The sequence below is a fragment of the Dasypus novemcinctus genome, chromosome 9, assembly GCF_030445035.2.
Source record: "Dasypus novemcinctus isolate mDasNov1 chromosome 9, mDasNov1.1.hap2, whole genome shotgun sequence".
Taxonomy (NCBI): domain Eukaryota; kingdom Metazoa; phylum Chordata; class Mammalia; order Cingulata; family Dasypodidae; genus Dasypus; species Dasypus novemcinctus.
The window spans coordinates 5,364,125-5,376,249 of NC_080681.1; the positions used below are offsets into that span (position 1 = coordinate 5,364,125).

General features: G+C 55.3%; 1 protein-coding gene across 1 annotated transcript in view; it reads right to left on the reverse strand.

Annotated features, from left to right (window-relative positions):
- TENT5C (terminal nucleotidyltransferase 5C) overlaps window positions 1-12,125 on the reverse strand; it is a 77,715-nt gene that overhangs the window by 19,150 nt on the left and 46,440 nt on the right. The gene's annotated exons all lie outside the window — the stretch shown is intronic.

The window sequence follows — 12,125 nt, forward strand, 5'->3', positions numbered from 1 at the left end:
TCTGTGCTGCCTCGGGCTGGGCCTGTCACATGTCCAGGGCTCAGCTGGCTGTCGGGGGATCCGGGCCAGCTTGGCTCGGGCAGCCGGGGTGAAGCAGCTCTGCCCCGTGGTGTGTTCCCCTGGCTGGGGCAGAAGCACGAGGGTGAGCTGCTGGGGGCTGGCACCCCGTCCCTCTCCCCTTTCCGAGAGGCCACAGCGAGCCATGGGGAGCAGGACATGTGTCTAGATCGAAGAACTCCAAGGGCTTGGGTGCCCCGAGAGCCGGGACCACCGAGGCCGTCCCCCACGCCACCCCCACACCCCGGGGCCCTGCCCTCATCAGCCCCTCTCTGTCTTCCGCTGCTCCCTCCCACTGGGTCAGACCCCCACCCAAAATACAGTTAAATCTTTCCCAGCCCCCAAAGCCAAAGCCAGCCTCCCACCCCCCTGCAGTTAGCATCCTGTGCCCCCTCCCTCCCTGCATTCTTCTGGGAACCTATCCTACAAAAGAGAGAATATGAAGTACAGGAGAAGCTCCACACAACAAGACGACCACCCAGTGTGATTCGGAGCAGGGAAAGCTGAGGCAGCGGCACCTTCCACAGAGGGGCAAGAGCTTGGCGAACCGCGCACACGGGACGGCGTGATACAGCCTCTGTAAGTGTTATACGAAGACTTCTGAATAACATAAAAACCCTACCAGGTGAAGCCGGTTGGAAATCTGAGACCTCGACCACCCATGGAAGTTTGAAATATGAGATCTCGACCACCCTTACAAGCCTAGTGTAACTGTTAATAAAAAAAAGCCAGAATATGAAGAACTAGTGAGCTGAAGAAGGCCTGTGGGTCATACCAACATCCATTTCCTGATTTTGACATTGCACTATGTTTGTTAAGGCGTTACCACTGGAGGAAACTGGGTGAAGGGTACGTGAAACCTCTCTTCTCTTTCTGCAACTTCTTGGTAGTTTATAATTATTTCTAAGTATTATTTTCAAAACCTACACAGAAAAAAAATGCTTGAAAAAATGTAAATGGCTCTATTTAGGTAATAAAAGTATAGGTGATTTTCTTCTTTTTGTCTGAAGTTTTCAGTTTCTTGAGGTTGTCATATACTTTTGCTCTAATGCAGGGACAATAGCCACTGCCTCCCTTTTTCTTTTTAGTTTTTAGGAGGTACTTGGGATTGAACCTAGGGCCTCGTTCATCGGAAGCAGGTGCTCAACCACTTGAACTACATCTGCTCCTGATGAGAGTCGGGGTTTTTTGTTTGATTTTGTTTGTTTTTCGGAGGTACTGAAGCCCGGGACCGCCCGTGTGGGAGGCAGGTGCCCAACTGCTTGAGCCACATCCACTCCCCCTCCACTGCACTTTTAAGAAAGAAATCCCCGATTCCCCCAGCCAGCTCTGGGCTCTTTCTGCCCTGGGCACAGTGTCTCCCTTGACCACCCACTGTGGCTATTTGTCATCCTTGCTTTAGCCACCTGCCTGCCAGAGAACGGTCTCCTTGTGGGGAGGGGCTGTGCGTCCGCCACCTTGTGCCCCTCCTCCTCCCCCTCTAGTGCTCAGTCCAGGGGTTCATCCAAATCTTGCTAATGCACTGAGTCACGGACTGTGCCGGATACTAGGGCTTTGAAACTGCTTGTGTCAAGATACGTGGAGGAGCACTTGCCTCCGCAGTCCGTCAACAGAGACAGGTGTCTGACACGGTCCAGTAGAGCTGCGCTGAGGGAGAGGCCGCGGGCGGGGGAGCGTGGAGAAGGAAGCGGGAGCTGCGTCGGAGGTCCCGGGGAAGGCTTGGCGCAGGCGGGCTTGGTCTGGACTTGAGGTGAGTGGGAGGTGCTCGGTGGCCCGCGCAGAAGGCCATTTCCAGACAAAAGGTCTACCTCGGACAAATATAAGGAGAAACGGAAGAGGGCAGGGGTGTACAGGGCATTTTGAAGTCGCCATTTTCATCCTGGAGATATTTTAAATAGAAATATTTCATCAGAACTACATCAACATTAGTGAATTTTTGTTAAGAAAATATTTTCCAGCATGAACTCTGTTGATCCAATTTATTTCTTTCATCAATTTTTGTCCATAAAATGCAGTTTCCTAGTTTCTCCATTTCTAGTTTATGTTTCTAGAAGTACTTGTATTGTCCTCCATTCTCTTTTCTTTTGCATTATTCAGCAAAGGTTTCTTTTGTCAATCTGTTTTGTTCACAGCAGATTGTACTGATTAAAGCTTTGCTATTGTGAAGACATAAGCCATTATTTCCACCAGCTTTCCGGGGTCAGATTTTACATATACTAATTTGGTCTAGAATATTTTATTATCTTGTTGACTTTTGATTAAAAAAGAATTTTGCCATATCAGTTGTATTTAGTTTTGATTATTTCTACTGGCAAAATTCATTACGAATTAGGTTAACTGCCAAGCATTTTATTTTTGCTTTTTGGATTATCATGGGAAAACTGAGCAATTTTGGGAGACATAAAGCAAGACAGACACATAATAGAAAGAGGAAACACATGAAAGACATGCAGAGGAGCAGGCACGGGCTCGGCACTTCTGGCCTAGCACCTGCCCAAACACAAATACATGGTGGAGCCCTCAGGAGCCAAAGCACGAGAGGGTAAAAAGGCCTCAGAACCAAAACTGGGAGGCAAAATGGGCAGGGTCAAAGAGATGGGGTCCAAGCAGGTGCTTTAGGCACGGCACGTAAGAGAAGTGGTGAGTCACTCATTGTTGAGGAATTTGAGGTACATGGGCGAAGTGGGTACTGTTATGAGGGGCCTTGTGTGCCAAACTAAAGAATTTGGGCTTTATGCAGAGATAAAGAGGAATGATGAATACCTACCCATGATTAAAAGGAATCAAATTGTGCAGAAAGACTATTCTTAAAAAGCAATTGAGGGAAGTGGATGTGACTCCAGCAGTTGGGTGCCCGCCTACCACATGGGAGATCCCAGGTTCAGTTCCCAGTGCCTCCTAAAGAAGATGAGAAAGATAGTGAGCTGACACAATGAGATGATGCAACAAGATGATGCAGCAAGATGACACATAAGGAAACACAATGAGAGATACACCAAGCAGGGAGTGGAGGTGGCTCAAGCATTTAGGCACCTCTCTCCCAGGTCCCAGTGCCTCCTAAAAAGACGAGCAGACACAGAGAGCACACCATGAACAGAGAGAGAGAGCAGACAGAGAGTGCAAACACCAAAGTGGGGGGGCCGCGGGGAGAAATAAAAAAATCTTTAAAAAAAAAAGCAATTGAACCCAGCCCCCACCCCCACCACAACCAGTCCCAATCCCAAAGTGGAGAAATTAAAGCATTTCCATCCTGAGCTCTTCTTCAGATCATCTTCACATCCCACAAATGTGCCTTGGTTTTTTAAATTTAGACCTTCTCTGTTGACTCCTTGCCATGGAATATGGGGATTTAGTTCTCAGCAGGGGACAAACGAACCAGCACTAGACATTCCCTTCTGTGGAAACAACCACAAAACTGGACAACTGCTTCGGGCACTGAACAACAGGCAGCGTGGGGCTGTGACCCCTGAGAGAAGGAAGACGCCCGCGGTGGCCCCGCAGTGAGCCTGGCTTCCTGCCTGGGGACCCTCCTTCCCCAGCAGGGAGGGGGTCCACGCCCAGCTCAGTGGGCCGCTGAGCGGGGGGAGCAGCGGTCCAGGGTGCTGGGGCAGATGATCGCGTGGAGCAGGGCGTCAGAGAGGGGAAGGGCGCGCACGACAACGTGTGTGGGGATGTGCAGGTGGAAACGAGCGCTCCCTGTGGATCCCGGTCAGGGGCTGGGACGGGAAGACCCGCGTGGCCTTGAAGAGCTCGTCGGACGCAAGGTTGAGAGCGCACCTCAACCTGGTCTTACTATCAGAGTCGGGAGCAGGTGCAGCTCAGCGGTTGACGCCTGCTTCCCTTGTACGGGGTGCTGTGTTCAATCCCTGGTACCTCCTAAAAAACAAACAAACAAAAAGCCAGTTCTGCTTGGGAAGTGGATGGAGCTCAGAGGCTAAGCGCCTGCTTCCCATGTACAAGGACCTGGGTTCAATCCCCAGCACCTCCTAAAAAAAGAAGAGAAAAAGGCAAGTCAGAACTCCGTGTGGCAGTTGGAGGCCTCGGCATTTTGGCCAGAGGGGAGGGACCCCACTGATAGCTCCGGCTTGCAAGTGGACACACTAGGAGGCCCGTCCTTTATGAGCATGCCTGAGGATTAAGTCCAAAACTGAACTCGACCCTCCCTAACCAAGAATACCACAAGCCCGGCAGGGCCAGAAGGACGTGCTAGGAAATCAACACCCTGCCAGAGTGAAACGCAACCACCCGTAAAGGAAGTCACCCAAATCCCGGCTCCCTACAAAGTATCATCCGCCAGGCCTAGCTCACCACGAAAACTTACTGGACATACGAGAAATAAACAGAAAATGGCCACTGTAGCCGGGAGAAGAGGTGGTTAATAGCTCCAGGAGGAAATCTGTCAGAGGGGAGCAGGGATCGCCTGCATCTTTTAGAAGGACCACCCTGGAGGAAGGGCTGGCCTGGGAGCCCGGTGGCAGAACCTCCTAGCGGCTCTGAGCAGGTGCTGTGGATCTGGGTGTTCTGTAGTTCCACCACGATCAGCTAACATCCAGGGGGAAGGAAACCTTGGGAGCACTCCATCTGCCCCCTCAAACGAGGGGCTGGGATTCAGAGAGGGTAAGCGACTGTCCAAGACCCTACAGCGTGAAGAAGCTGACGTGGGCTTAGAACCCCAGCCTCCCTGCCACCACCTGGTGCTAGAGCAGGCTGAGAGCGCTGCGCGCCTTAGAGCTGGGGACGTCCCGGCCACAGCGCCTGAGCCCGCACCAAAGCTTCGCCTCTTTATTCCCCTCCGCGGGACCAGCAGGCTTCCAGTAAACCCTCAGATGGTAACGAGAGCCACAGAAACGTCACTACCAACCCGCCGCGTGCGGCGCACTCCTGTCAGTAGTTGATAAATGAGGCACCCACCCCAGAGCTCTAGAAATGCGTGCGCTGGAATTTCACAATGTCAGTCTCTCGTTGCTGCCCAGAAGCTGATAAGCGCACAGCTGTGGCTCCCAGCCACCGCTCTGCCCGCTGACTTCACCCAGAGGGAAAAGACAACGCGTCCCGCGGCCTCGGCCCGCACTTGCAAACCAGGCGGCTGACACGTTCACGGAGGTGCAGGGCGGAAGCCACGGGCCCCTGCTCCTGGGAACAAGCACAAGCCGTTGGCTGTGGCCCGGGTGTCACTTCCCTTCCAGAAGACAGCGCGCCCCGCCCCGCCCGGCTGCTCTGGTGGACCCTCGGGCGCTGCCTCCACGCACGGGACGGGCCCACCGTGAGGGGGCTCCCTCCCGCACAAGGAACCCCTCCCCGGGGCCTCGAGCTGCTCAGGCCGGGTGCCCGCGAGGGCGCTCAGTGCAGGTGTGTTTGACACCCTTCCCTGAGGGCCCGGCACAGGCTGGCGCTGCCCGTGGGGTGCCAGGAGGACCCGAGAGGCCTGGGGGTGGGGGCGGCCGTGACCCCCAGGCTGCTCGCTGTTGTACCGTCGGTGCCGTTCCCCTACAGCTTGCAGAAGGCAAGGAGCTAACTTCTGTTAGCCTCCCCCGCGGGCGAGGCAGGCGGCGGGGGCTTCGTGTACCCCGTCCCGTTCAATCCTCGCCGCGACCCCGGGAGGCAGGTGTCGCCACCCCCTGGTTTTCCCTGGTCAGGAAGCTGAGGCTCCAGGGAGTCTTTGCCTGAAGTCACACAGCTCGTCCTTCAAGCCCACGCACCTCCGGCACCAAAGGCAGTGCAGCTCCACCACATCACACTGCTCCCAGCAGGGCTGAGCGGGGAGGCGGATGTGGCCCACGGGACTGAGCTCCCGCCTACCGCATGGGAGGTCCCAGGTTCGGTTCCCAGTGCCTTCCATGAGACGATGAGCAGGACAGCAAACTGACACAACAGGCAGGGGTGGCAAGGTGATGCAACAAGAGACACGAGGAAAACATCGTGAGACACATAACAAAGCAGGGAGCAGAGGTGGCTCGAATGATTAGGCGCCTCCCTCGCACAGCAAGGTCCCAGGTTCAGTTCCTGGTGCCGCCTGAAAAGACCAGCAAACGCAAACAACAAGGGGGTGGGGAGAAGCAAATAAATAAAATAAATCTTAAAAAAAAAAAAGAAGTGGTAAGGGAGAGACACACCAGAGGAAGATATTGGATGCCCAAGAATTTGTAATTGAATGTGACAAGAGCTAGCAGCTCACACCGGTGTGTTTCTGAGTGCCATGTTGTGGGATATGCAGATCTTTACAAACCAACCACATTGCATGACCAGAAGCCAAACTGGAATGAATGGCTGGGGTGTGTGCCTATGGCTGTGCGTGTGGTTAAGTGGGCATGTCAGTATGCGCCCTCACACACGAACCCGCATCTAAGCTTATGTGAGAGCTCCTTCCACGCTCAGGGTGTGAATTTACAGGCGGAGACCCCTGTAAGAATGTTTCAACAGGAAAAACTGAATTTGTTTCATTTTGCAAAGCACAGAAAACAGAACGAAGCCTCCTGATTTTGTTGATAAAATAGTCTTCAGGGAGCAGATGTGGCTCAAGTGGTTGAGCGCCCGCCTCCCACATGGGAGGTCCTGGGTTTGGTTCCTAGTGCCTCCTGAAAAAGAAAAAAACAACAAGCAAAACAATCGAAAAAATCCACTCAGGGGAGCCAATGTGGCTCAGGGGTTGAGCGCCGGCTTCCCACATACAAGGTCTCAGTTTCGATCCCTGGCTCCAGATACCTCCAAAAAAAAAGTCGTCTTCAAAGAGGTTTATTTATTTTGTGACTTGCAAACGCTGGGAATATTAACTGTTGGTATGTTTTAAAAAATATTTATTTAGCCATTGAAAAGTGTATAACATGGTAAATTCTGAGTGTTTAGAAACCAATCACAAGGAAACGCCCATCACAACTCCGCAGATGAGCAGTGGCTCTCTGCTGGCTCGTCAGGTTCTCTGAAATTCTTATCTAGGGATTGCACGCAGTGAGTCCTGGAAAAACTGGACCTGCCCCCTTGGCTTGGCAAGGTGCTGGGCAAGGAAAGGATAGACCAGCCGGCACGCCGCCAGCCAAAGTCTTTCTGCCTTCGTTATCTGCCTCCCCTGGAGCTGCCAGAACTGAGCAGGGCCCGGTGGCGACCGACTTATCTTTAGAAAGGGCCCCAGTCTTCTGCCAGGACACACAGGCAGGAGAGGAGAGCTTACTGGACCCACCACAGAGGCCAGGAGGGCTGAGAGCAGCGGTGAGAAGGAGAGCCAGCTCTCAGGACGGGCGGCCTGGCGGCGAGTTCTGCGCAGGCTGAGAAGGAAGGTCTCTGGCCGAGCTGTCCCCCCCAGCCCCTCAGCCACCCGGGCAGCACGCTGCTGACCGGGGGCAGGGCTTCCCCGGCTCACACCAACAGGGAGGCGCCCGGGCGGAGGGACGGGGGCTGCCGCCTGTCCCCAGTGCCACGTGCACAAGGCACCCCAGCACCCTCCTCGGCCCCCCGCAGGCCCTGGAGAAGCAGCCTGGGAACGAGTGGATGCCTCCACCGTGCCCTTCCTGCCCGCCCACAGGCCAGAGCTCCTGGAATAACTTAAAAGGCAACTGTCCTTCTCCATGACACCTCCTGAGCCACCAAAGGAAGCGTGGACTCCACTGGACACGCAGGAGGAGAGGGTTCAGTAAACTGAATTCAGCCAACATTTTGAGTCCCTGCTGCACCCACGGGCCTAGGTCATGGAGACAGAGCGGGTGGAGGGACAGCGAGCCCGTGTGCAGCCGCGGTCGGCGCCGATGAACCATCCGTCTCTCTCCAGCAGGACAGAGCGGCCCTGGAGCTGCCTCAGGCCCCCTCCAGGCCACCACCGCCGTGGGTCAGAGTCGGCTTGAGGGTAGTAAGGGCCTTGGTGCAGCTAGCTTATAAAAAAGCCTGAGTAATAAGCTCCCGGAGCTCTGGAAACCTATAGCTGGGGGGGAAGCAAGCACCTGGGGCCCCTGCCTGCCTCTCCAGCCCGGCCACCTGCCACACTGGTGTAGAGAACAAGATGTTTTTAGCTCAAGAAACCAGAAAGTCCCAGGAAAAACTGAGGCCCTAAGCCAGAGCCCCTTCCCCCCCACCCCGCCCCTCCTGACATGAAGGTCCTTCAAGGAAGCACCCCTCTTCTTGCCACCAGGACGCCAACTCCCACCCTGGAGATGCCTGCCCTTCTAGATCCTCCCGCCCCTCGGATGCCCTGCGCCCGCCCGGGCGTCCACCCTCCTCATCCTCACCCTACAGCGGCCCAGTTTCAACAGCCGAGCGGGGTGACCTCTTACCCTTTCTGAAAGCCGCTGAAATGCAAAATCTGTTTCGAAACTTCATACCCAGCTGCTCCAAGGACTTGTCTGCAGCCCTCCTCACCAGCTCCCTGCGGCTTGCGCAGACGCTGGGTCGTGAGCTGGGAACGTGATGTCCCCTGCAGTTCCCGGAGGGCGTATTTCGGGGCTCAAGGGCAGCGTGAGCAGCCGGCAGCTCTGGTGGCGCTTGCCGAGAGCACCCTTTAAAATGACAGGTGACATCTTAGAAATCCTTCGGCACCAGGTTTCTTTCCCGGCGTGGACCACGCCCTGACCTGGGGCCTCGGTCTGGCTGGCCCCTCCAGCCTTGCCGGCTGTCCCTGAGGTCATTCCCAGTCACAGCTCAGGGCTCGTTTGCACAGCGCTTCTTCGGAGAAACCTTCCCCAGACCCAGTTAAGCCGTGGCCCTGCTGTCCACTCGCACCGGGTACCGCCGGCTGCACCTGCCCTTCCCCGGGGAACGGGCAGCTCCTCAAGCGCAGGACCTGCCTGCCCCGCCGAGGCTCGGCGTGTTCAAAACTCCTGTGGGAGTGAATAAATGAACGAACGAGTGAGGGAGGGCGTGAGGGAGTGAGGGAACGAGCAGGTGAACGAGTGAGTGAGTGAGCCACCTGCACCTACTGGCCCTCTCCTCTTGGGGCCGATGGCCAGGCCCCACGGGGCCGTTCTCCAGCAGGTGCCTTCTCGCGCAGACGTGCTCTTCCCCGCGAAGAGCCTGTGCAGGTGAAACTGCACAGACAGGCAGCCCCGCCTGCCCCCGAGCAGGGACGGGCGAACAAGGGAAACGACGTTTTCCGTAGCCGCAGCCGCGCACTCGCATGTCTGTGGCTGCTTTCACGCTGCAGTGGTGGCGCTGAGTGGTGGGGGAGACCCTCTAACCCTCAGGGACCAAAAGATTTGTTCCTTGGCCTGGGTAGGAAGGGGTACTGGGCTCTACTTTAGAACCAGAAGACTTGGGGACAACCAGAACGGAGAACTAGGCGGAGGAAGAGGGGCCCTGAGAGAGAGCCCTCCAGGAGGGGAGGGGGGCAGAGGGCCTGCTCTCACATTGGGGAAGGTCAAAGCAGGCATCCAAGCCGAGGAAGGGGCCGCCGAAACCACACACGTGCTGGGAAGGGCACGGGCTTTGGCAGAAGACAAACCTGAACTTGCATCCTGCCTTCCCGGCTCGCCGGCTGCACGGCTTCAGGCAAGGTACTTCACCTGAGCATCTTCACCTGTAAAGTAGACAACACCTGCCTCACAAGGATTTGTGAGAATTAAATTAAGCAGATGCATAAAATGACTCTCTGAGAGCTCATATGCAATGGTGTTTGGGCTGTAAGGTTTCCCAGCCCAGTTCTCACAGGCCCAAGTTCAAATCCTCACTCCGCCTCTTAACAACTCCAGGGTCTCGGGAAACACTTCGCTCCTGCACGCCTGGATGGCACGAGGAGGGCGGCAGTTCTCAGTGATGGCACTGCTGAGGAATTGAGTAGGTAGAGTAGGTAGAGCTCTCAGCACAGAACCCAGAGCCCAGGAGGCTCTCTCCTGGTTGGCAGGAGTAAACCCCCAGTCCCTGGCAGGTGCTCGGAGCTGTGGTTTTTCTTCCACCCTTCCTCTCCTACATGGTCAGAAGAATCAGTGCTGTATCACCAAATTGGGAATTCTCTCTTGTCCTGCTCCCACGTGAACATGGGACCTTGAGCAGCTGACAGAACCTCTTGGGATCCCTACAGCCTGCCTTGTAAAATGACGGGGGCACTGGAGGTGGCTCAAGCAGTTGAGTGCCTGTCTCCCACACAGGAGGTCCCGGGTTCAGTTCCCAGGGCCTCCTAAAAAATAAACAAAAATAAAAACAAAGAACAAACAAAACAGACCAAAAAACCAACTCAGGGGAGCTGATGTGGCTCAGTGGTTGAGCGCCGGCTTTCCACATACCAGGTCCCAGGGTCAATCCCCAGCCCCGGTACCTCAAAAAAAAAAAACCCAAACAAAAAAAAAAACACTCAGCGCCCCAATCCCTCCCTTAGAGATTGGGGCTCTGGAGACCTGGAGTGGGGCTCGGGTTGGAAATCATGTTTTAAACAAGGGCCTCTGGTGATTCTTGATAGCAAGGCTGCTTGCCAAGCCCTGGGCCAGGTCATCTCTGGGGCCTTCAGAGCTGGAGAAGCCCTGCAGTCCCCAGTCCCGCAACGTGCGGAGGGACTCCTCATTGTCCTGCTCCGTGTGGACCCCTCAGCACGTGTTGGGGTGTGCGCGCGTGCGAGGCGGGGGAGGGGAGGCCTGTCCTCAGGTGAACTTGACTTCCAGTCGGGCATTACTCTTCAAGGAGATGTTCGGTTGTCAGCGTGTGGTGAATTCGCCACTGCTCGGCCATTTCCACACCCAGGCAATCACCTGCAAGCGTGCCCTGTTCTTCTGACTCCTGTGGGCTTTTCTCCAGAGACCCCTACCCTCTGAGAAGAGCCCTGGGCATAGGGACTGCAGTGGAGTGCCCAGTCTACTCCTGCAGGCTGAGCTTCCGTGAGTTTCTAGAAGCTCACCGTTCTCCCAGCATGGGTGACGGCCCCGGAAGCTGTGTCTGAGAGAGTGGGACACCAGCAGCCTGAGACCGGAGCCCAGAGAGGCCAGGGCAAACGCCAGACTAGAGGCTGGGGGCATGGGGCTGGCCCAGAGCAACATGGTTTTGGGGTCAGAAACCTTCTCAGAAGGCCCAGACCTACTGGTCAAACGGCATGACTTTGGGCACGTCGTAATACATTTCCAAGTCTCGGTTTCATCATCTATTAATGTCTGCTGTGGGGGCTAAACAAAAGCGGGGACTATTCTGCTTTCTAAGTGGTAAACCTGCCCAGTGTCACGGGCCGTTGCCGATGCTCTAAGTCACCATTTTCCAGTTCTCTTGAAAGCTGCACCTGCACCCCACCAAGTTTCTAGTGACGGTATCTATTTTCTCCAAGACCCGTAGACTGTGCAGATGCAAATGGCTGCAACATCTGGACAGTCGTTTAATTTACTCTGTCTTCCTGAACCCTGTTTTCTGCTTCTCTGGTGAAGGTGTTAACTCTCTGGGGCATGAGTGGGGTCTGCGGAGACAGCGAGGACCCAGGAGTTCAGAGCCCTCCTGCGCTCGGGGGGACGGCGACGGGGTCTGCGGCGCCTGCCTGTGCTTGTGGATCTGTGTGCACCTGTGTTGGACCCTGTCACTGCAAATGCGCAATGCGTGTGTGTTTGTGCACGCCCAGTGTTTATGTGGTCACGCAGAGTATGTGTTCTCCAGAAGGCGATGCTGGTGTCAGGTTGACAAGTTCATGGAGAGGAAGCCCAGACACGAAAAAGGCGAGGCCGTGGCTTCCGTTCTGACTGCCCTTCAAAAGTGGGGCCAGTAAGCCCTGTGGGTGTGGGGCAGAGGTGGGGGTGGGTGCTCCTTGCCTCTCCCAGCCTCCTACCCCCTCTCCGTTGACTGGCCCAAGTCCTTCCACAGGCATTATCCAGCGAGTCCTTCCACTAAACCCCGACAGACACTAGCGTTAAAGAGTCAAAGACTGCGCAGCTGAAAGAGAGCTTAGAAATACGTAGTCCTCCTTCCAGGCTACCGATGGGGAAACGCTGAAGCCCAGAGAGGCGAGGTGACCAGTCCAAGGTGACACGGCCGGCTGTTGCTATTCTTAGTCATGGATGAATATTGTTGCAGTTCCTATTATGGAACTGGAATCGTTCTAGGCACTAGAGAGGATGAAAAGGGGGACTTAACTTGGGTCCGGGGGCCATAGGAGATTTCTTTGAGGAAGTGACATTTAATCCATC